Consider the following 25,352-nt stretch of genomic DNA (forward strand, 5'->3'; position numbering starts at 1 on the left):
ACCTTGCAATGTAGTTCAACCTCCCTAAAAACCCACGGACTTGCTTTTCCGTTTTCGGTTCAGGCATTTCTTGAATAGCTTTGACCTTCGCTGGATCAACCTCAATCCCTTTCTCACTGACAATGAAGCCTAACAGCTTCCCAGATCTCACCCCAAACGTACACTTGTTTGGATTCAGCCTCAGTTTGAACTTTCTCAGCCGATCAAACAACTTCTGCAAATTAACCAAGTGCTCCTCTTCTGTCTGCGACTTCGCAATCATATCATCCACGTACACTTCAATCTCTTTGTGCATCATGTCATGAAAGAGAGTCGTCATAGCCCTCTGATAGGTAGCACCGGCGTTCTTCAGCCCAAATGGCATCACCTTATAACAGAACGTGCCCCAAGGCGTAATGAATGTCGTCTTTTCCATGTCTTCTGGCGCCATCTTAATCTGATTATACCCAGAAAAACCATCCATGAAAGAGAATACCGAGGATTGAGCCGTATTATCAACCAATACATCAATGTGAGGTAATGGGAAGTCATCTTTCGGACTCGCTCTATTCAAATCCCGGTAATCGACACACATTCTGACTTTGCCATCCTTCTTCGGCACGGGAACGATGTTGGCCACCCACGGGGGATAAGTCGTCACTGACAAGAAACCAGCATCAAACTGCTTCTGAACTTCTTCCTTGATTTTAACAGCCATATCAGGACTCGTTCTGCGAAGTTTCTGCTTGACCGAAGGACAATCTTCTCTGAGAGGTAGTCTATGCACCACAATATCGGTATCCAGCCCAGGCATATATTGATAAGACCAGGCGAATATCTCAACATACTCTCTCAGTATCTCAATCAACCTGCTCTTGACCTCTGTCTTTAAAGCAGCCCCGATCTTAATATCCCTTCTGGCGTCCTCAGTACCAAGATTCACAATCTCCAACTCCTCCTGATGAGGTTGGATGACCCTTTCCTCTTGCTTCAGCAATCTGACCAATTCTTTAGGGAGTTCACTGTCTTCCTCATTCTCCTCTTCAGCTTGGTAGACGGGATTGTTGAAATCGTACTGAGCCATAATAGAACTGTTCATAGTGGATGCCATAGGATCACTTCTGCATGTTTAATGCTTTGTTTTAGAAAAAAGAGTTCAATAAAGTCACAAAAACAAAAACATTGCCATTTTTATTTTTTTTGAAAAATGAAAACAAAGATAGAAAGACAGGGATCACAAAATTGTTTGCAAAACGTCCTTTATTAATGATAATCATTGAAAACATGCTGAGGCCCTACAATGAACCACTACGTCTTGGGCAGAACGTAGGGTTTTGTGCAGAATGAAAAAACAAAAGAAAATTACTCTGCTTGAAGAGTAACTTGGACCACATCTTCGGCTATCCAATTGTTGATCATCTCCCCTGGAGCACGCGGGCGAACCCAGTTGTCGAAATCACAATCACTGTCACCATCTTCACTGCCGACCGCAAAGACGTCACCGTGATTCATCAGCCCCGCGCTGGTAAAGGTACTCGGACCTACTTGTACACCCTGCTCCGCCTGCAAGGGTTGATAGCCAATACCGAACTTATCCTCTTTGATAGGCAAATCCACCATTTTGCCCCAGCCTTCTGCCTTGCCAGAGTCAACAACCTCTTTGGCCTGCTTGTATGATGCAATCGCAGCACCCGACTTTCTCTAATCAGCAAACGCCACCCTCTCGAGAGCAACAGTCTCGAATGCCTGGCATAAGGTTTCGTGGATCTCGCCACCCACCTCTACATATTTGAAAGAGGATAGGTGACTCACCAGAATATCTTCTTCACCGCACACGGTCACAATCTGACCGTTCCAGACATACTTCAACTTTTGGTGGAGAGTTGACGAAACTGCCCCTGCTGCATGGATCCACGGACGCTCCAACAAACAACTGTAAGCGGGCTGAATGTCCATAACATAGAAGATGATATCAAAAACCTCCGGACCTATCTTCACCGGCAAGGTAACTTCACCAAACACAGAACGTTTGGATCCGTCGAATGCACGAACTATCAGGTCACTCGGAGTAAGCACAACCCCTTCAACAGATATCTTCTTCAGAATTTGCTTGGGCAACACATTCAGCGACGAGCCAATGTCTACCAACACGTGAGACAAAACAACACCCTTGCACTCCATAGTTATATGCAAGGCCTTATTAAGATTACGTCCCTCAGGCGTTAGGTCTAGGTCAGTAAACCCCAAACCATGCCTGGTGCTCACGTTGGCGATCACACCTTCCAGTTGGTTGACAGAAATCTCTTGAGGCACGTAAGCCATATTCAGCATTTTTAACAAGGCATTACGGTGTGCCTCAGAGCACAACAGCAAAGAGAGTATTGAAATCTTGGACGGAGTCTGATTAAGTTGATCTACAATCTTGTAGTTACTTTTCTTGATAATCTTCATGAACTCCTCCACATCTTTTTCAAACGAACCCTCAGGCACCTCCTTCTGAGCCGGTTCCTCCTCAACGACAGCCTGTTTTCCCTTAGCCTTGGCGAGAGCCTCGGCGTTGTTGTCTCTTAGCGGTTGTGGAGAAAACAAATGTCCACTGCGAGTAAATCCTCCTGGCCCTCCAACGTTGTCCACAACTGGACTTGCAACCACAGGAGTTCTCACCGGCACACCAATAGTCACAGGCGCTTGACATGCTGGCCTAGCCTGATTCTCAGCCCTCCGATTATTGCGATACGCGTTATCATATTTCCACGGAACAGCCCGACTATCCACAGCCCTTCTGACTGGCGCAACAATGGTAGTTGGATTGCTGGCGGTTACAGGTGCAGAGATGGTAACAGGAGTACCACTTGTTGTGGGCGCACTAACCCTCTGACCACGCCCTTCAGACGGTTTAAAATAGATGGTGACAGTTGACACTGACCCACGATCCTTTACAGCCCGACTGAATTGCAGACAACCCTCATCCATCCAACCCTGGATACCGGCCCTTAACCGTTCACAACCATTTTCAGACTCAGCACAATCAACACAATTCTGATCACAGCCCGGGTAGACACCACCATCCAATAAACGACCCTTCACAACCAGCAAAGAAGTCTGAACATCTTCAACACTAACCACAAGATCTTCAGCTTCTGCCCCTTCAATGCTATTTACTCGGTGCGCACCATGCGGCGGCATAGGGTTATTTACAACATTTGGCACAGGAGCAAAATTGATAGTTTTGGCATCAATCAGGTCCTGGATTTTATGATGGAAAGCCCTGCAGTTTTCAATGTGGTGTCCCGGCGCACCAGAGTGAAAGTCACAACGCACGTTGGCATCATACCCAGGTGGTATCTTTGTCAACGGCGCCATAGTCCTCAATTCGACAAACCCTAGTCTGAGCAACTCAGGCAGTAACTCAGCATAGGTCATTGGCAGTGGGTCGAAACGTCTATCAGGCATCCTTTGCCTCAGTTGATACGGACGTTGCTGTTGTTGTTGTTGTGGCATTTGTTGTTGAACTCTCTGTTGTTGCTGTTGTTGACGTTGTTGAGGTGCTGGAATGGTCACAGCAGCAACCTGACGATACTGATTTCTGTTCGGATTTATGCGGTGTTGAACAGCATTCGTTTCACCCTCTCTCCGACGAGGTGCCCCAGCAAACGGTTTCTTGGACGACGAGGACCCAACATCTTGAATTTTACCAGCCTTGATCAAGCTCTCTGTCCTCTCACCACAGATAACCACATCTGAAAAATTTCCGAATGGGCAGCTTCCCATCCGGTCCATGAAGACACCTTGTAGAGTACCAATGAACATGTCAGTTAATTCCCTCTCCAGCATAGGGGGTTGTACTCTAGCAGCCAGTTCACGCCACCTCTGGGCGTACTCCTTGAAGCTCTCTCCATATTTTTGACAAAGACTCTGCAGCTGAGTCCGGCTAGGCGCCATGTCCATGTTGTGCTTGTATTGCCTCAAGAAGGCCTCCCCCAGATCCCTCCAGCATCGGATAGAATCTCTCTTCAGTTCCATGTACCAGTCCAAGGAAGCCCCGGATAAGCTATCTTGGAAAAAATACATCCACATCTTTTCGTCATCGGTGTAAGCAGAGATTTTCCGATAATAAGCCTGCACATGGGTGCGAGGGCAAGAAGTATCGTTATACTTGTCAAATGAGGGTGCTTTGAATTTGTAAGGGATCCTCAACCCTTCCACTAGACCCATATTGGTCACATCGAAACCCAAGGAATTCTGACATTCCATGGCTCTTATCTTCTCAGCAAGGGCATCCACCTTACGATCCCTATCCTCAATTCTCCCAACAACTTCATCATCTCCACTCAGCAATGTGAACATGTCCTCTTGTTTATCAACAATTGGAGCAGGATGACGAACAGGAGCCCGGGTAGCTCTGGCATTGACAGTCTCTGCAGCAAGAGGATGTCCGTTGATTCTAATCCCCCTTAACTCTTCACCCACAGCGTAGTCATTGGCGGGAGCAGCAACATTAACATTCTCATGAACAGGCACACCCACCGGCGACGCACGGTTGGACTGCGGAATCACGGTCTCTTGTCTCTGAACCAGGGCTCTAAGCTCCTCCTGACCTTGCGCAACCCCTTGCATCATCGTCATAAACTGGGCCATGTTTGCCCTCATCTCAGCCAACTCCGTCTGAACTTGATCCATACTTCTCTGTTGATTGAGTCTGGTTGAATACCGGTGCGGTCTCTGATCAGCTATCCTGCCTGACACAGGAACCAGAGTGAGAAGTCGCGAGCAAGAACACCTGTTATGCAAAATGAGATGAGTATGATGCTAATGCATATGGTGCACATGATATGTTCATTTCTCAGGCATTCAAAGAGCCTGATTCATCTTCAAAAGATGGCAACCTGCAGCAAGACCAACACAGGAAGCACAGAAACAACATACACAAGATCAATGAGTACAGAGTGAAATCAACAACCTCTTCTATATATGAGCAACAGGATCATACAACAATGTCAACAAAGATCCTGAGTAGATCAAAGTACAACAATGAATCCGACCCAACAAGCCTGGGGGTGATTCTCAACATACACATCAGAAATACAAGCTAAGACAAACGACTTCCAGGAATGAGCGTCTTCAAGTAGTGACACTGGTCTATCAACAGGTCACACTCTGAACATTCTGGCAAGGGAGTAATCTTCTCCTTCAACTGTCTTCTGAGCTCTATAACTTCTCCTCCAAGTTGGTTTTCTGATGCAAGTCTCTGGTCGACTTCCTTCTTCAACTGGATATCTTTGTCTCTGAGTTGCTTCTCCAATTCTCTGATCTTCTTCAGATAACTGGCTTCAGCTCTCTGCAATCTCAAACACTTTCGGTGCTCTGCATTCAGCAAGTTCTCCATCTCTTCATAAGATCTCTTCTTGCTCCTTACTCCACCCACATCTACACTCTGGATGTCTCTGAGTTGATGAGTCAAATTCAACCTATCAGCTTTGGCTTGGTACAACTCCATCTGGGCATCTTGCTCTTTCTCCTTCAACCTGCGATTCTCCATCAGGGCTTGTTTGTACTGCTCAGCAAGTACACTCTCAGCAAGGATCAAAGGTGGTTGCACTTGCAAAGGATTCATCCTATCATAGGGCAACAACAAAGTTTCCACTCTCTTCTTGACCCACTCAGTGTAGTCAGGCATAGCAATGGCAAACTTCTTCCCTAAGACAGCTTCATCTTGGACACCAATAGACTTCCAAGCTCTTCCCACTCGCTCCAAGCTAACAGGGTCACTTCGCTTCTCAAAATATACACTCTCAGCTATCTCAGCATCAAGTGGTCTTCCATTCATCACGAACCCCAACTGGCGAAGAGAAAGAACCGGGTTGTAACTGATGCAACCCTTAGTCCCTACAAGTGGCACATTCCGGAATTCTCCACAACTCATAATAACATCACGCACATCCATCCGGTAAGATTGCCATCTGATATCATATGAAGTAAGAGACATAACCCTCTGAGTCCACCTATGAATGCCCTGAGCATCCACAAAAGGTCCACTGACTGGCAGGAGAGACAAGAACCATCTGAGCAAAAGTGGCAGGCAACATCTGATAGCTCCACCCTTACCATGCCTACTGTGGATAGCATAGTAAGTGTCAGCTAACAGAGTAGGAACTGGATTTCCTCCAATGAAGATAATGACTGCAGCATAGTCCACAAAGTTGGGCATACTCGGGAACAAGACAATCCCATAGATCATAACAGCTAACTGAGCATGAAAAGCTTCCCAATTCCCCTTCTCTGCTTCTTCTCTGGCAATCCTCAACAGAAACTTCAAAGGCAGACCCACGACATCCCCACTGGACCTCCAATTATCACTGACTTCCTTGATACCCAAATGGAGAGCTCTAGCAACGACTCTGAAATCAACCTCTTTAGGCACATCCAAGAAAGGAACCTAATACCGGATAGGAATACTCAGCAAGATGGAATACTCCTCAAGAGTAGGCGCCAACTGATAATCCTGAAAGGTAAAACAACGAAGCTCTGGGTCGTAGAACTGTAGAAGAGTCTGCAATGGCATCGGATCAACTACCATCCTCAACAACATCAGAATATCCCCATACCGATCAACGAACCCCTTCTGATTTCCACTGATCACAAGGTTGCTCAACTCTATCAGAGACGTCAAAGGCTCACGGTGAAAAATGTAGGAACAAGTCTTCCGCTTCAACTCTGGGACTGTTGCCATCTCTATCAGTGAACAGACTCTGGAATATACCTGAGAAATGATATGCATGCAAAGGTTAGCTTTTTTCTTTTCTTCTTTTTTCTTTTTTCATTTTTTTTATTGCGTATCTTTTTGAAAATAAACATGCTATGATGCAAATGATGCAGACAAGACTGGCAGGCTGTGCGTCTCGGAACACAGGATCAAAGCTTCATCTTGAACTCGGAACCACAATTCATCTGAAACCCAAAGTCATCTGATAAACTGTCATCTGAAGAACCAAGAGTCACCAACAGGACCACAAGTCACCACCAAGTCACCGACAAGTCACCAACTGTACCTGTAATAATGATCATTCCCTCCCCACTCACGGGTGTCATCTAGGCCAGGGTAAGGTCGGAAGAAACGCAGGATAAACAACCCTTTCAAGAATATCATCCTGTGCACACCCGATGTATGCACCGATAATACCCCATCAGAGTCTGAACTACTCGTGATATCAATGTTCCGCTAAGTGGCGCATACCACCCGCTTCCCATGAATCACTCTATTCCTAGGTTTCCTAGATTTCACTCATAGCCTGGGTATTGGGCCTTTTACCTCATGTAACTCCCACCCCAACAGAGAGAACACAACACAGCCAACACAGATGAATATGAATGAATGCAAACATTAATGCACACATAAATGCAAATAATAAATAAATGAATGCAATAAATAACAGCAAACAGCAACCAAAACCCTAACCTAGAGAGCGCTAGGAGAGACTCGCTTAGGGAAGATGGACCAGCAAGAGGTCAACTTCTCTATATTCCCCAGTGGAGTCGCCAGCTGTTGCATTACGCGAAAAAACCGGAGGAAAAACGAAACAACAGAGCCGCCACCGTGCGTTATTTATCCCAAAAGAGGGAAAGGAAACGCTCGAAGTAAACTTGGAAAAGACATGGTCTCGCGACCAAAGAGAATGGGATCGGGAGTCGGTTATGCGAAGGGAAGGTATTAGCACCCCTACGCATCCGTCGTACTCGACGGGATCCACGCACAAAAGGAAGGATAAAGGTTACTAAACACTGCTCAAACATCAAACACTGGCTGAAAGAGACACAGAAAACAAAAGAAACTAACTCGGCAGGATATCGCATCCTGGGCCTACGTAGTCTGTCAAGCACAGACATCAGAGTCGACGTAGTTCGGGCTAGAGGAAAACGTGCTCGCTAGGATGTCGCATCCTATGCATACGTATCTTCTCGGACTAGAGAAGAATCAGAGCACTCGTAGCTCGGCTAACGCACGCCAAACAAAACCACACAGAAAACCGACTGCCAATCGTTGGACTTACGTCAAACTCCACACAAACAGGCAAACATGGAAACCGAATGCCAATCGTTGGACTTACATCAGACTCCGAACCAAACACACCCACACTAGAAACCAAATGCCAATCGCTGGGCTTACATCGGACTCCAAGCACACAACAAAAGGATACGGAATGCCAATCGCTGGTCTTACATCCATCTCCTAACACACACAAGACAAAACAAAAAGGGCGCCCGGAGAGATCAGCTCATCTCCTGCCTACGTACCTCATCTGGTATGAGAATCAGGGCGACGTAGTTCCCCTACGCAGGGAAAAAGGACTCGCCTAACCAGAGACTGGGAAATGACATACTAGAAGGGAGACTAACTCGAGCCTAATAGTTATCATGCAAATTCACCATGGTCCTAGGTCAAGGTTTCTATCTAACTTGCACAGGGAGCAAGCTAAACCTAAGCAGCACAAGCAAAGCAAACAATCACACAAATAGCACACACTATATACACACAAAGTGGGCTCACACAAGGTTAGGCTGTGAAACACAAGCCAACTGGAATCGGGTGATGTTAGCTCTTAACCCTAACATTGAGAGTTAGGGTGAAGCAGATGAAATGGGAAGTGAAGATAAGACTTCACAGCTCTTATCCCTGGCCTGGGAGAGCTTGACTCAAATAGAAGGTGTGGGAGTTCAGAAAGCAGGAACTCTTCTATCCACATGACTGACTCAACAAGGATCTTGGGTTAATATCCACAATGCATCAACATGTAATGTGAGCAAAGGGATGACACACTGAATAGCAGGAGATGGACTACACATCTCTTTTATCTGCCAATTGCCTTATCAAAGGTCTTTTCCTGCTTGGCACAAAAATAAACAAACACAAGCATTGCCTCTTAAGGAGGACTTCAGACAGGTGCCTGCCCAAGTAACAGGACAGGTCTTCCAGACTACATGAAGTTAGTGAAATTATACCTCAGTGCTTATGCAACCAAGCAAAGCAAAAGCAAGTTCACAATGAACTAAAGCAACTAATGTACCTGAAAACAATCCAACACAATCAGTATACAACCAAAATCAAACAAACAGTTAATGGTCCACAGTCAACTGTACACAAGCAAACAGATAAACAACAATACACCAAGGTGAAAGCCACAAGGCCTAGGCTTAAGTATCAAAGCCTACAGAAAAAACTCAAGATTAGTCATCAACAAGCAATGGATCAACCCCAAATGAGTGAACATCATCAAGTATGGCAATTGTGCTTCTTATCCTGAAAACAAAGCTCAAACATAAGCACAAACCACTAGGACAAGGCCTAGGGTCAAAGAGGGAGAAATAATTCAAAACAGAACATGAAAATTGGCATAAATCAAGCTTAATCAATTAGGAACAATATCCAAGTGGTCTCATATCAATATCATCAACCAATTTCATTTCACAAAGCACATAAGGCAAAGCATGCAAGTTGAAAGCTCATTGAAGCAAACAGAATGAACCAATCCACATCAACTCAAAAATGATTCAATAAATCTCAATAAAAATCATGGCTAAACAGAACACATCACATGATCAGCACACCAAAAATGAAGGCATTTGGACAAGTAGAAGCATGGAAAATAAATTCCATAAGGCAAGGCAAGCACAAACAAGCTCAATTAGGGCACAAAATGCTACATCAACTTAGAACAAGCCTAAAACAGAATCCAAACATGATAAATGTATCAAACCAAAGCCACAATAAACTTCAAAGTGTCTAGAATCAATGTGAAAAATTTCAAATCCATATGATAAACATCAAGCATTTCAAAAATCATCTAAGTTCATGACTATCCAAAAGTTCACAAATGACAAGCCAGAAAGAAAAATGTCAAACAAATCAGAAATGTATCCAAAATTTCTACAAAAATTCATGATCAATCCTAACATCCAGAAGAAGCAACATGCCAAAAATCTCATCAATTGGCATTTAATTGGCATGGTAAAGAAAATCCACAAGTTGAGCAAGCAATGGTGTGACACACATTGTCACACCTACATTAACCAGATCATAACTCAACAACCAGAAATGAGAAAAATACAAACTCTATACCAAAATGTCAATTAGGATGTCTAGTTTAAGCATGCAAAGTTTCAAAATCATTGGATAAAACCTCATCATTTCATGAATCAAATGGCAAGGTAGGTACAAGAAAGCACACATGTGAATAATCCCTAAGCCAAAACAAATTACATCCGTGCACAATTTCTGGAAAAATAACCATAAAATACTAGACATCTTGAGGAACATCATGCAAAAAATCCCAGGCCAATTGGATTAATATTCATGGAGATATGAATTTTGGAAGTGGAGAGAAAAATAAAAAAACACATAAACAAGCATACATGAACATGGAGGGAAAAATGCAAAAGGCAATTATGGACATGTCTCAGCCAAGGATCGATCCGCGCTAACAATAAAACTAGGCGCTTCTTAAGTGAAACGTGTCGTTTCACTTAAGTACATGTGGCGCTGGGAATCAATCTGGACCAATCGTTTCGCCACGCTGATGCCACTGTGTACCATTGCATGGCTTTAAACATGAAATAACATGCAAACATGGGCTCAAACGGATCAAACCAGTTCTGGAAATAGAAACCCTAGGTGTTCTTCATGTTCATACGCGTTCATGCACTCAAGAAAATTTTTGCACATAAATCCAATTCCAGCACATCATTACACTCGTCTTTCAACATACAACATCATGCCAGGCTTAGATTTTGCTAATTCTCATTATCATGAATGGATCGAGCAAGATAACATTCACATGTCAAACTTAGAATCAACATAACTAGGTCATTTCTTAATGAAATTTCATGGAACAAAGCTCAGATTAATCACCTAAGAAAGGTCTACAACATGCATACATCAATTTCACGAATTATGAGAATCGATTTCTGACCTTAATTGAAGTGCAGAACTGGATTTGCTGCTTTAAAGCCTTGTAATGTCCAAACAGTCCTTCTTTAGCTCTTGGATGATGATTTGGATGAAGGTTTGGAGGTTGATCTTGCACGATCTAGCTGGAATTTCCAACTGCCATTGATGGAGGTTATCTTCAACAGTCCTCAAATATGCATGTAATCCTTCGAATCTTGCTTCAATCCAACTCAAAAATGCTTGTGGATCATAGATTAATCAAGATCAAAGCAATGTTTGTGAAGAAAATTGAAGAAAAGTTGAGAGAAAAAAATGTGAAGATTGGTGAATGAGATCTAGATCTGAGCAAAATGAAATGTCAACCCCGTTTTCTGTTATTATTATGTTCATATATGAGCTGCTAATGATGCTCCTAATCATAATTAGGCAAATACAATTGGAATTAGTGAAATCCAAGGTGTAAGTGCAAATTGTCCAATGCACCCTCATGCATGAAATGAATGCTACAGTACACGATTTTCTTCTTAATTCACTTGCAAAACCTGTTTTGAGCCAAATGCACATGATTGGAAGTGAAAACAATGCATAGTTTTTGAATTTGGAAATTCCCTCCAAAATTCAAATGGAAAATGCAAAATTTTTGTAATGGAAGTGCATGGTATGTGATGCATGAATTGGATAGTAGAGATCAAGAGAGAAATGTTCCAAAAAGAACCATCTCATTTGGCCTTATGGTTCAAACGTTATGCACTTGTGAAGTTCAAATTCCTTTGCTCATGATTGATCCATATCTTGCCAACCACACATGGGAAATTCATGTTCTGGGACTTTTTGAAAATGGGAGAACAAGATATTCAACTTTCATGTTGGACACAATTTCATTTGAAGCTTTCTTGATGATGTAAACTTGAGGAGAAAACCTTTCCATTTTTGGCAATTTTCAAATTACAGGTCACTTACTATTTTTGGAAACTTTTCACCTGACCTCAAATTCTTCATTGTTGATGTTTGAAATGTCAAATGAGACTTGTATGGACATGAATGAGGCCTCTCTAACCATCTCCCACCTTCAAATCCATGATTGAATGCACAGTTGACTTTGGTTGACTTTCTAGGGTTTCAGATGAATTGATCAATGACTGATGAGCCTTGAGCATCCAACCTTTGGCCAAACCACTTCAAAATGATCCCTAGGTCATATGAACTCAATGAACCAACCCTAGGGCTTTGCCTCAATAGGAAATGCACTTGCTTGCTTGCACAACTGGATCTCCTGACCAGTCTTGAATGATGACTTGCACTTGGGCAATGGACAATGTAATGCTATGCAGTGGACAATGCAATGCTAATGACCTAAAATGAAAATGAATGTACAAAATGGGAGGTGCAAATTTGAGGTGTTACACTCAGATGCGTGGATAGACACGAAGCAGACCTGTTAATGACTGAGGTCCATGAGGGTTCATTTGGTACGCATTCCAATGGACATGCCATGGCTAGGAAAATGTTGAGAGCAGGCTACTATTGGCTGACAATGGAGTATGACTGCTGTAAGTATGTGAAGAAATGCCATAAGTGTCTGATTTACGCGGATAAGATTCATATTCCTCCGACACTTCTGAATGTGATTTCATCACCATGGCCCTTCTCCATGTGGGGAATCGACATGATTGGCATGATAGAGCCGAAAGCGTCCAATGGACACAGATTCATTCTCGTAGCAATTGATTACTTCACTAAGTGGGTTGAAGCGGCGTCATATGCAAATGTGACCAGGCAGGTGGTTGTAAAGTTTATCAAGAATAAACTCATATGTCGCTATGGTGTGCCAGACAAGATCATTACTGATAATGGATCTAACTTGAACAACAAGATGATGAAAGAACTGTGTAGTGAGTTCAAGATTGCGCATCATAATTCTTCTTCTTACAGACCTAAGATGAATGGGGCTGTTGAAGCTACCAATAAAAACATCAAGAAAATTATCCAAAAGATGGTTGTTACGTACAAATATTGGCATGAGATGTTGCCATTTGCTTTACATGGATATCGTACTTCTGTCCGCACTTCAACAGGGGCAACCCCTTTCTCTCTTGTTTATGGTATGGAGGCTGTGCTCCCAGTAGAGGTGGAGATCCCATCAATGAGAGTCTTGATGGAATCCAAGTTGACTGATGCTGAATGGGTTCAGAATCGTTATGACCAGTTGAATTTGATAGAAGAGAAAAGATTGATTGCCATGTGCCATGGTCAGTTATGTCAACAAAGGATGAAGAAAGCCTTTGATAAGAAGGTCAAGCCTCGTGTGTTTCGAGAAGGTGACCTTGTGCTCAATAAAGTCTTGTCTTTCACGCCCGATTCCAGGGGCAAGTGGACTCCAAACTATGAAGGTCCATATGTTGTTAAGAGGGCCTTTTTAGGCGGTGCATTGATACTTACAACTATGGATGGGGAGGATTTCACTCGTCCTGTGAATTCAGATGCAATCAAGAAATACTTCGCCTAAAAAATATAAAAACAGAATAGCTCGCTAAGTTGAAAACCCGAAAGGGCGGCTTAGGCAAGAATGAGCGTCTCGGTGGATTGAAAACCCGAAAGGGCGATCCAGGCAAAAGTTAGAGACATAAAAAATGGTGAATATATCCCGCTAGATTGAGTACCTAACCTCGGGCAATCTATGCAAAAATTAGGGATCTGGCAAGTAACTGCATCCTGACAAGACTTTGCTTTACAACTGTCATCCATCAGAGATTTTCGCTCAATCATTATCAACCAAAGCTTCAAATACATCGGATTCAGAATTGGTAGAGAAATGGTCATTATGTTCAATGTAGCCCTTTTCCAATATATATCACCAATTTCAAATTTGAAAAGATCTATGGAGTCTTGCCATTTGCAGACTACCATTCCATCAACTAAATTTGAGCCTTTATCCAATTATTTGCCCTCTTATTTGGTTCTATTTCAACAAACGTTTTACATGTTTTAATTGAAAAAAATATATCATTGTTTTATTCAAATCTTTCATAAATTGTTTTTAAACAAAGTGAACATTCACAGAGATGAGGGGATACTGAGGATGTCTTCAGTGCTCTCCCAAGGATGGTAAGATTCTCGACAGGGTGAGACATTTGTTCGTATTCCTGGCATGCTTGTATCCTTTTTCTCTGGAGCCTTTTGTGGTTTTCTCCCGAGCAGAGTGATTGGTAGGATTATTCATTCCTCTTTCCTGCAGCAGAGTTGTGATTCTTCCTCCTCAGCAGGTGTGATCTCATTAGGGCAGTATTTGATGGCCCGTGGAAACTTCTGATTTGGTGGTTATTCCCCACAGAGTTCCATCCTCCTCTTTGATGAGTTCCCCAGTAGATTTGTTTCTACGATGGGTCTTACCTGTGTGGTGACCCTTTTTCCCTAGCAGTAGTCTGGTTCTCCTGCAGATATTTTGACTAGATGTCCTCTAGTAGGCTTGGCTTTCTCTCTTGAGATGTAGTACCGGACGCTCGTCCGTTGGACCTGTTGGTGTTAGAAATATCTGTTTGTCAGCATTCATCATACATAAACCATGCATATGTGCATATTGATAGCATTCAAATATTCATGATGCATTATTTGCCATATATCTCTGTTTGCTATTTTCTTGCTTAAGGGTATTATGTTTCCCCAAGCAGATGCTGGTGTCTGATCTCCCCATATAGAGTCAGTCCCGTAAGCAGAAAGTATTTATCTTTCCTCTCGTATTCCCCACTGATTTATACCCTCGTGGATGATGGTTGTTTCTGTTTCCTCCCAACACATATATTGGGATGGAGTTCCCCGTTGAGTTATATCCTCATAGGGACAAGTCTTGTTTCAGCGTGCCTATCTAGTTTGATCCTAGATTAGCCTCTTTTGGCTGTTTCTTACACTTCCCCCGTGGTGTAAATGAATGATTGCTCAGTAACCAGTAATCGTTCATCTTATCCCCGGCGGAGTCTGTGGTTTTCTACCCTTATACCGATAGTTGTAAACCCTATTTGTATCCCCTTTGCAGAGTAACTGTTTTGCTCATCCTTAATCGGTGACGGTTACTTCTCTGTGGTTTTCTACCAAGTATCCGGTAGATGTAATCCCCTCCTTGACGGATATCTTTATCCAATATTCGGTATTGATATCCCATCATCTTTTGGATAATTGCTTTGATTAAGCAATTTATCCCCAGCGGGTCATCTCTCGTTTACCCTTTGTTGTTGGTAACAATTGTTTCCCCCCGGATTGGTCATCATTATATACCTAGTTGCGGTATCCCGTTGCCTTTCTTGGTCGATCGATTTATCCTTTATTAACCCAGTAACCGGTTGTGGATAGTCTTCCATGCGAGTATGTTATCTACGTTCTGACGGTAATAGATAATATATCTCATGCACTCTTTGGTTGAAGCCGTTTGTCCTTCCCCAGTCGAGTAAGATTCGTACCCCCTTTTTGGAATCGAATGTCCATCCTATAATCGAGTTTGCTTTTAGCCCTCTTTTGGATGATGAGTGTCTTGGGAATATTCCCCAATTCACGCTTCGGTTGATCACCTATTATATGCCCAATAATCGGTATCCCTGGTGTTCCTTCCTTCTGCTCCCTATTATGATTTTTTGTCCCCTGTGGAGTCGGATTTTCCTGAGCTGAAGTATACCTTTTTAGGTCTTCCTCAAACGACTTTTGGATGTTTGATATCTCTCACCCTTATACCGGTCTTAGATATTCATTCTTCCCGAGCATGTTGTTTTCTCACCCTTATATCAGTGTTCAGATCACATGTCTCTTTGAGCTTATTACCCAGTAACCGGTAATACCTCATCCCGTTGCTTCCCCGAGGGTTTTGATTGGGTTTTCCCCAGCGCAGTCCCTTAGTGGATGATCCCCATCTGAGTCCGGATTTTTATCTGAAGTATCCATTATGGATAATCTCCGCTGTATTGGCATATTCCCCAATACATGCGCCTTTGAGTCAGCTCAGGTCATTCCATGGATTTATTCCTTTGGAATTCTGCTCCCTAAGCTTTGAGTAGTGCCCTGCTCACGCATTTTTATCCCTCGTCTATCCCCCATAAGAGTCCCAGAGTCTCTGTCCCATGGAGTGAATTACTCCTATGGATTGTCAGTTTCTCCTGATTTCTTTTCTTCTTTGTGGACACATATCTCCACAGAGTGTTACCTTTTGCATACATACATTCGCATCATGAGGTCTCTTAGGGACCAAAATTCGTCTCTTTGTTATTATTTAAGCCCATTCTACCTCGTCGAGACGAAGATTTTAACCTTCACTTCTCCGGCTAGAATGACCTTAAATAGGGGCATCTGTAAGACCCCAATTTTGTCCCTAAGATCCCTCATGGCATCATAACATTGCATTTGCAAAGCCTCAAGGATCATGAGCATCTTGTTTCCCTTTGCCTTTGGGTGGGACTCCTTTGTGAGTGGTTTGAGATCACCAAGCATGCTTGAATTGTATATCATTGCTTTTCTTATTTTTGTTTACTAACCAAAAGCACAAAAATATGTCACTAACATTTCTTGTTTGTAGCTTGAGCAATCACAAGGTCAAGAGCTTCAAGGAGATCCTTTGTGTGGAAATATGGCCAAGAGAAGATGAAAGCAAGCATGGTAATGGTTCCCAAAGCTCTCATTCATCAAATATGCCTCCCAAGTATCTCAATTCATCATTTTTGATCAAAGCAAGTCAAAGGGTTTGAATGTTGTTCCTCAAGGAAACCCTAATTCATCTGTGCACCACAATGCCTTGCTCATGAAGCAACCTCGGCCCATGATCAAATACAATAAAGGGAAGTTCTTTAATTCATAATTTCATGCATATTTGAAGTTGTTTGAGTGTCCTCAATCATCAATTCATCAAGATATGAGTTGTGGACTTGAGAAGCTGATCAGTCAATTCATCTGACTATTTTGAAATGCACTGAGACCTAAATTTTTATGTGTTAGTCAAATGGAGATGATTCCAAAAGCAAATATTCTCTTAAGGACAATATGAACAACTTTCATGTTCATCAAAAATTTATTTGAAGCTTGGAAGGTCATCATCTATTCCAAGACATTATAGGTCATTTTGACTGAAACCCTAATTTTGGGTCATCTTCCCAAGGACATAACTCATTCATTTTCTATGATTTTGAGGTGGGATCAAATGCATTGGAAAGAGTAAGATATTTAATTAAAATGTTATGTTGAACAAAATTTCAAAATATCAAAGGAAATACATGTGATAATGCAAAACATTATAGGTCACTTTGGACCAAATGCATTGAAAGGCAAAAAAGTCAAACTTCAAGTGCCCATAACTCTTTCATAAAAAATCAAAATGATGCAAAATTTGAGTCCATTTTAATTTTCTTGAAAAGATCTACAACTTTGATGTTGAAGGTTTTTTCATTTGAATCTTGCATCATTAAAACAGAGGGGCTTGAACATTGGCCAATTTTGGAAACCTTGCCTTTACATGTTTTGCACCTTACACTTTAAACTCAAAATTCATTAATTTCCTTCAAAGATACTCATTTTGTTTCTTCTCATGAGTTCTCCAACTCATAGGAGTGCCTTACATAAATTGTCAACTCAGGCTCATGTCACTCACGACATTACTATTGATCAATTTGATTTGCCAACATTACATCATGCAACAATCTCAACTTCAGTAGATAAGATTTGTCGAAGGATGACCAAGACCATAACCGTGCTTTACACATATCTGTGAAATGCCAAGAAGATACCCTAACAAGAGCCCTTGTGGACACTGACTCCTCTCTGAATGTTGTACCTAAGAGGACACTCACTAAGTTGGCATATCAAGGGGCTGAGATGAGGCCAAACACATTAGTTGTCAAGGCATTTGATGGAATGAGGAGGACCGTCATAGGGGAAGTGGAGCTGCCAATCTTAATTGATCCACATGTGTTTGAAATTACTGGTTATGGACATCAATCCAAATTATAGTTGTTTGCTTGGAAGGTCGTGGATTCATGCCGTTGGGGCAATGATTTCCACCTTGCACCAAAAAAGGAAATTTGTTATTAATGATAAGCTGGTGATTGTGTCCGGAGAGGAAGATCTTATGGTAAGCCACCTCTCTTCAGTCAGTTACATTGAGGTTGATGAGGACGCTTTGGAAACTTCTTTCCAAGCTCTTGAAATAGCCAACGTTGTCCTTATGGAAGTCGAAGAACCAAAGGGGAAATGTATTCCATCTTTTACATCATGGAAGAAAGCAAGATCAACCATTGAGGAAGGAAGTCCCGAAGGTTAGGGAGATGTTATTGATATCAAAATAAAGTTGGATTGTTATCGGTTGAGTTACAAACCAACTAATGCCAAGAAGGGAGCATCAACCTCCATCAAAGAATGTCTGAAGACTATCCAAGAAGTGTTTGTCAGCGTTGGATATCAAGTCAATGTTATTGATGAAGATCTTGAAGATGAAGATTTGAGCAACCTGGTGTACCGGTGTGATGTGGCTTTGAACAATTGGAAGGCGATTGAAATCCCATAGATGTTTCCTTTGTCAAAATAATTTGTTGTTTTCAAAAATCCATAGCTATACCCAAAGCTATAAGACTATTTTGTAAGACCACCTTTGCATTTTTAAGATTATATCAATGAAGACTGTCATACCCTAAATTTTGCCCCGCCTAAAGGCATTCATTTACATTTCAAGCATTTGTATTTATCAATTCGCATCCACTCATTGACATAAATTATTCCATTTTTTTAAAATTTTATTTCACTGACATTTATTTAATTTTCATTAGAATTTTTTCTGTTTACCAGTTCACATAAAAAACATGACCTTCATTCATAAGCATTCATAAATCATTCCATTTTTTTAATTTCATTTTAATGGCATTTATTTAATTTTCATTACAATTTTTTCGATTTACCAATTCACATAAAAAAAACATGACCTTCATTCATAAGCATTCATATTCATAAATCATTCCATTTTTTTATTTTATTTTAATGGAATTTATTTAATTTTCATTAGAATTTTTTTCTATTTATCAATTCACATAAGAAACACCTTCATTCATAAGCATTCATATTCATAAATCATTCCATTTTTTAATTTCATTTGAATGACATTTATTTAATTTTCATTAAGTTTTTTTTTACTAATTCACATAAAAAAAATAAGATCTTCATTGCATTCATATTCATAAATTATTCCATTTTAATTTCGTTTTAATGGCATTTATTTAATTTTTATTTATCAATTCACATAAAAAAAAAGATCTTCATTTACTATGTCATTCATACATTTGTTTTTTCATAAGTTTTCTATGGTACACTACATAGAGTTATAAAAAATTAGGTTCTTAATTTGGATTAAATAAATTGTATCACATAATCATAATATTATATTTACATTAAAATTACATTTTTTTTCTCTACTTTACATTAATATTATATTTACATTAAAAAATACAGATAAATTACGGTTTTTTTCCTACTTTACAGTAACATTATATTTACATTAAAAAGTGCAAATAAATTACTTTTTTTTTCTGCTTTACAATAATATTATATTTACATTAAAAAGTATAAATAAATTACAGTTTTTTCTACTTTACAATATTATTATATTTACATAAAAAGTGCAAATAAATTACATCTTTACATTCTTTTATTCTACTTTAGAGTAATATTATACAAAAACAAATCAAATAGTGTCAAAAATAAAAAAGGATAAGAAAATAAATTGATATTGCTATTAGGATTTTATGGCAGCATGCTCTGTCCTGTTATGTTCAAACAATAAACAAGGAAAATGTTAAAAAAATAGGTGCATAGCAAATTTTTACCATATCATTTCAAAATCTTCAAGATTGGTTAACAACACAAAGGTACAATTGGATAGAAGCACTTTGGAACCAAATAACCAAATCAGGACAAGAATTCAGAAATGTTTAAGTTACAGGGGTTAAAAAAATTCTATTGAAAAAAGTTGCTGCAAGTACTTTAGAAAATTACACTAAAATGGCCATTTGATAATGTAGCATAGTGCAGTCAACTCTGCACTTACTACAGCAGGAACTTTAGCACAACAACACTGATTGTTCATTAAAAAACATATAAACAGTACATCATAAATTTGATTCCTCTGCATCTTTCCCTTTTCACCAACATACAACAAGGCACAAACCCTAAAAATCAATATAAGAGGGAATTGATTTTTCAAAAATAGGGGGAAGCAATCAAAATTAAGACCAAAATATTCACATCAACATAAACTTTTTGAAAACCACAAGAATAATTTTTTCAGAACTAACAATTTTTCACAGCAAAAAATTTATTCACAACAACCATTTTATTTTTTACAGCACCATTTTTCACAAAAAAAACATAAGTTGTTGTTGGTTCACACGTTTGATACAAAATCCAGAAACAATGGAAAGCAAGAGAAATCAGATTACCCGGGTTTCCACTTGTGAGTTTCCCTTTGTCTTCGTAATATATCTATTTTAACCTCTGTGTGTGATTGATGTCGTTTCATTGAGTAGTCTGCTGGTTGTCTTGGTTATCTTTCCGCAAGTGAATCTGAGCAATGTCAATTTTCGTTGTGTTTGAGGTCGTGACTTTGTGAGTGAACGTTGACATTGATGAAGATTGGACGCGGCCAGGGTCGCGTTCGCGTTGGGGTCACCGTGGCGAGTACGCGAACGACCGGAATCGCATTCATGTTAAGGTCGCCGTCGCGAGTGCACAAACGGAGGAATTGATGGCCAAGTTGAGGAGCATTTAAACAATGCATGGATAAATAGTACTTTAGATATACCTACACCCTTTAGACTAGAACAACACTTATGAAAAGGGCTTCCTAGGAGTACCTAGGATGTTTTGGGTGCTTAAAACCTTCCCATTGCATAACCAACCCCCTTACCCAGATCTCTGACATTTTTACTTGTTTTTGATTCGATAAAACTTTTAGGTTTTTGTTCGCTTTCTAACCATTCCTTTGGATAAATAGAAGTGCGGTGGCGACTCGACTTGTATGGTTTACCTTGGATTTAGTCAATATCTCTAATGGTAACGAATACCCCGCTACAGTTGAAAATGATGAATCAGGAATGATTGACTAGCTCAAAACTACTCTCATAACTGGGGAATCAATCGACTGCAGTTAGTTGCCACAAACCTTAATTTTTGCATAGATTGCCGCAGGGTGGGGTACTCAACCCATCCGGAGGAATTTTCTATTTTACGTCTTTAACTTTTTCCTGGATCGCCCTTTCGGGTTTTCAATCCACCGAGACGCTCATTTTTGCCTAAGTCGCCCTTTCGGGTTTTCAACTTATTGTTCTTTTCTTTTTTAGGCGAAGTATTTCTTGACTGCATCGATATTCACAAGACGAGTGAACTCTTCACCATCCATAGTTGTAAGAATCAAAGCATCGCGTGAAAAGGCTCTCTTAACAACATATGAGCCTTCATAGTTAGGGGTCCATTTTCCCCTGGCATCTGGTTTGAAAGATAAAATCTTCTTGAGCACAAGGTCACCTTCTCTAAATACACGAGGTCTGACCCTCTTATCAAATGCTTTCTTCATTCTCTGCTGATAGAGATGACCATGACATATGGCGGTCAATCTCTTTTCTTCAATCAAATTCAGCTGATCATATTTGTTCTGACACCATTCAGCTTCTGTTAACTTGGCTTCCATCAAGACATACAATGATGGGATCTCAACCTTTACTGGGACCATGTATTGCATGCCATATACAAGAGAGAAATGGGTTTCCCCTGTTGAAGTGCGGACGAATGTACGGTACCCATGCAAAGCAAATGGGAGCATTTCATGCCAATCCTTGTAGGTTACAACCATTTTATGAATGATCTTCTTGATGTTCTTATTTATAGCTTTAACAACCTCATTCATCTTAGGTCTGTAGGGAGAAGAATTATGATGTGCAATCTTGAAGTCTTTGCAAAAAGCTTCCACCATATTATTGTTCAAGTTAGATCCATTATCAGTAATGATCTTACTTGGCACACCATAACGACATATAATATGGTTCTTGATAAACCTCACAACAACTTGCTTGGTTACATTTGCGTATGATGCCACTTCAACCTACTTTGTGAAGTAGTCAATAGCCACTAGAATGAAACGATGTCCATTTGACGCTTTTGGCTCAATCATACCAATCATATCAATTCCCGACATGAAGAAAGGCCATGGAGAGGAAATGACATTCAATAGTTTCGGAGGGACATGAATTTTATCTGAATATACTTGACACTTGTGGCATTTCTTCACAAACTTGCAACAGTCGAATTCCATTGTCAGCTAATAGTAATCTGCTCTCAACATCTTCTTAGCCATAACATGTCCATTGGAATGAGTACCAAAGGAACCTTCATGGACTTCAGTCACCAATAAGTTTGCTTCGTGTCTATCCACGCATCTGAGCAAACCATATCGAAGTTTTCTTGTAAAGCACATCACCATTTAGGTAGAAATTGCCAGCTAATCTCCTCAAAGTCTTCTTATATTTCAAAGATGCTCTAGGCGGGTAAATCTGACTTTGGAGGGAACTCTTGATATCAAAATACCACGGCTTTTCATCTTTGACCTTGTAAGACCCCAATTTTGTCCCTAAGATCCCTCATGGCATCATAACGTTGCATTTGCAAAGCCTCAAGGATCATGAGCATCTTGTTTCCCTTTGCCTTTGGGTGGGACTCCTTTGTGAGTGGTTTGAGATCACCAAGCATGCTTGAATTGTATATCATTGCTTTTCTTATTTTTTTTTACTAACCAAAAGCACAAAAATATGTCACTAACATTTCTTGTTTGTAGCTTGAGCAATCACAAGGTCAAGAGCTTCAAGGAGATCCTTTGTGTGGAAATATGGCCAAGAGAAGATGAAAGCAAGCATGGTAATGGTTCCCAAAGCTCTCATTCATCAAATATGCCTCCCAAGTATCTCAATTCATCATTTTTGATCAAAGCAAGTCAAAGGGTTTGAATGTTGTTCCTCAAGGAAACCCTAATTCATCTGTGCACCACAATGCCTTGCTCATGAAGCAACCTCGGCCCATGATCAAATACAATCAAGGTAAGTCCTTTAATTCATAATTTCATGCATATTTGAACTTTTTTGAGTGTCCTCAATCATCAATTCATCAAGATATGAGTTGTGGACTTGAGAAGCTGATCAGTCAATTCATCTGACTATTTTGAAATGCACTGAGACCTAAATTTTTATGTGTTAGTCAAATGGAGATGATTCCAAAATAAAAAATGCTCTTAAGGAGAATATGAACAACTTTCATGTTCATCAAAAATTTATTTGAAGCTTGGAAGGTCATCATCCATTCCAAGACATTATAGGTCATTTTCACTGAAACCCTAATTTTGGGTCATCTTCCCAAGGACATAACTCATTCATTTTCTATGATTTTGAGGTGGGATCAAATGCATTGGAAATATTAAGATGTCTACTTAAAATGTTATGTTGAACAAAATTTCAAAATATCAAAGGAAATACATGTGATAATGCAAAACATTATAGGTCACTTTGGACCAAATGCATTGAAAGGCAAAAAAGTCCAACTTCAAGTGCCCATAACTCTTTCATAAAAAATCAAAATGATGCAAAATTTGAGTCCATTTTGATTTTCTTGAAAATATCTACAACATTGATGTTGAAGGTTTTTTCATTTGAAGCTTGCATCATTAAAACAAAGGGGCTTGAACATTGGCCAATTTTGGAAACCTTGCCTTTACATGTTTTGCACCTTACACTTTAAACTCAAAATTCACTAATTTCCACACTTCAAATGGATTTTTTCCCAACATAACATTTGTTCCTTGCATCAAGACCTTTCCAACCATTACTCACATGATCATGTTTGGATTTGGCAAATGGCATTTTCGAAGAGAAGAAGTTTTAGGCATAATTGTTCATAACATGTTGAAACTCATTACACAAGCCTATGCATTGCCAATTACATGTCCATTTCAGCTCAATTATACTTCATATTGCATTTGGCATTGAATTTGGGCCTTCTACATGATCATGCAAGCCCATGCAAAGAGTATCCACTTGCCATGCACACACAGATTTCTCATTGCTTGCTTCATGCTTGGCTATAAATAGAAGCATCATTCCATTCATTTTCCATCCATGAATCAACCTGAAATGTTGCTGAATTGAAATCCAAACCTCTCACCAAAGGAACTATTTCATTTTCATTCAAATTTCTCAGATCTGAAATTCAACTAAATCTGGTTGAATTTCTAGATCTAAAGTTCCTAGACCTCTCTCTCATAGCCCCTTGATCTTCTGTTTGGCCAAAGGAAGCAAGGAAGCAAGCTCAGATCACCAGAATTCAAAGGTTCTCTCCAACTGGTTTTTTCTTCGAAACTCACTATTTATTGATCTATTTGCTTGGATATTGTGTTGGCTGAAGTCCTCTTCATAGAGGCAATTGTTTTGAGTGCTCAATTGTTGAAATCCATGAAGTTCAGTATGAACACCATGATTTTCTCTCTCTCTGATTTCTCTCTCTATGAGGATCTAGAGGAGAAACCAATGGTACATGGATGATGTACATCATCCCAGCTTTCCAATGATATGAGGATCGCTTCATTTGGTTAAGTTTTTATTACCTGCAACTTTGGCCAGAATCTTCATGCTCACCGGAGAAGAAGGTGGCTCCGGTCACCGTCCATTTGCCAGATGGATTGTGGACCATTGGATCAGATCTCCAGTTTGTATCCCAGCCTTTGGATCTTATGACTTTTAATAATTCAATGTGTCACGCGTGGACTGAAGCCTACCATGAGCGCGCGCTTCTGGAGCGTCTGATCAGCCACGTCAATTAATGAGGCTTGATCAGACGCTCCTTGCTTTTTTGAATTTTCTATTTTCTGATTTAATTTCTTTTATTTCCATTATTTTCAAAAATTCATATCTTCTTCATTTTAAATCCAAAAAATATGGGACCAATTGCATTCTTCTCCAAATAATTTCTAGTTTCTAAAAATGATTTTTAATTTTTTTTATTGTCATTTGATATTTTTTGTGAATTTTCTCTTTTCTGGTTATTTTTAATTCATTTTAAATAGTTTTTGATATTCAAAAAATACAAAAAAAAAATCTTAACCTATTTGAATGATGATGGATCTATGAAAAATATTCTCATCAAATTTTTAATTGATTTGAGATTTATTTGAGATTTTAGTTTAATAAGGTTATTTTTATTCATTTTTAATTGTTTAAAAATAGTTTCTGACTTTTTAAAAATGCTGAAATTTTTTGTCAAGCTTTGTTTGACCTTGGTGAACTTAGGATAAATCACTTGGACTTTTCAAAGTTGATTTGAAGTGATTTTGAAGTTTGACCTTTCTTTTTATTTTAATTCAAGTTTAATTTTAAATATTAAA

The sequence above is a fragment of the Lathyrus oleraceus genome, chromosome 7, assembly GCF_024323335.1.
Source record: "Lathyrus oleraceus cultivar Zhongwan6 chromosome 7, CAAS_Psat_ZW6_1.0, whole genome shotgun sequence".
NCBI lineage: Eukaryota > Viridiplantae > Streptophyta > Magnoliopsida > Fabales > Fabaceae > Lathyrus > Lathyrus oleraceus.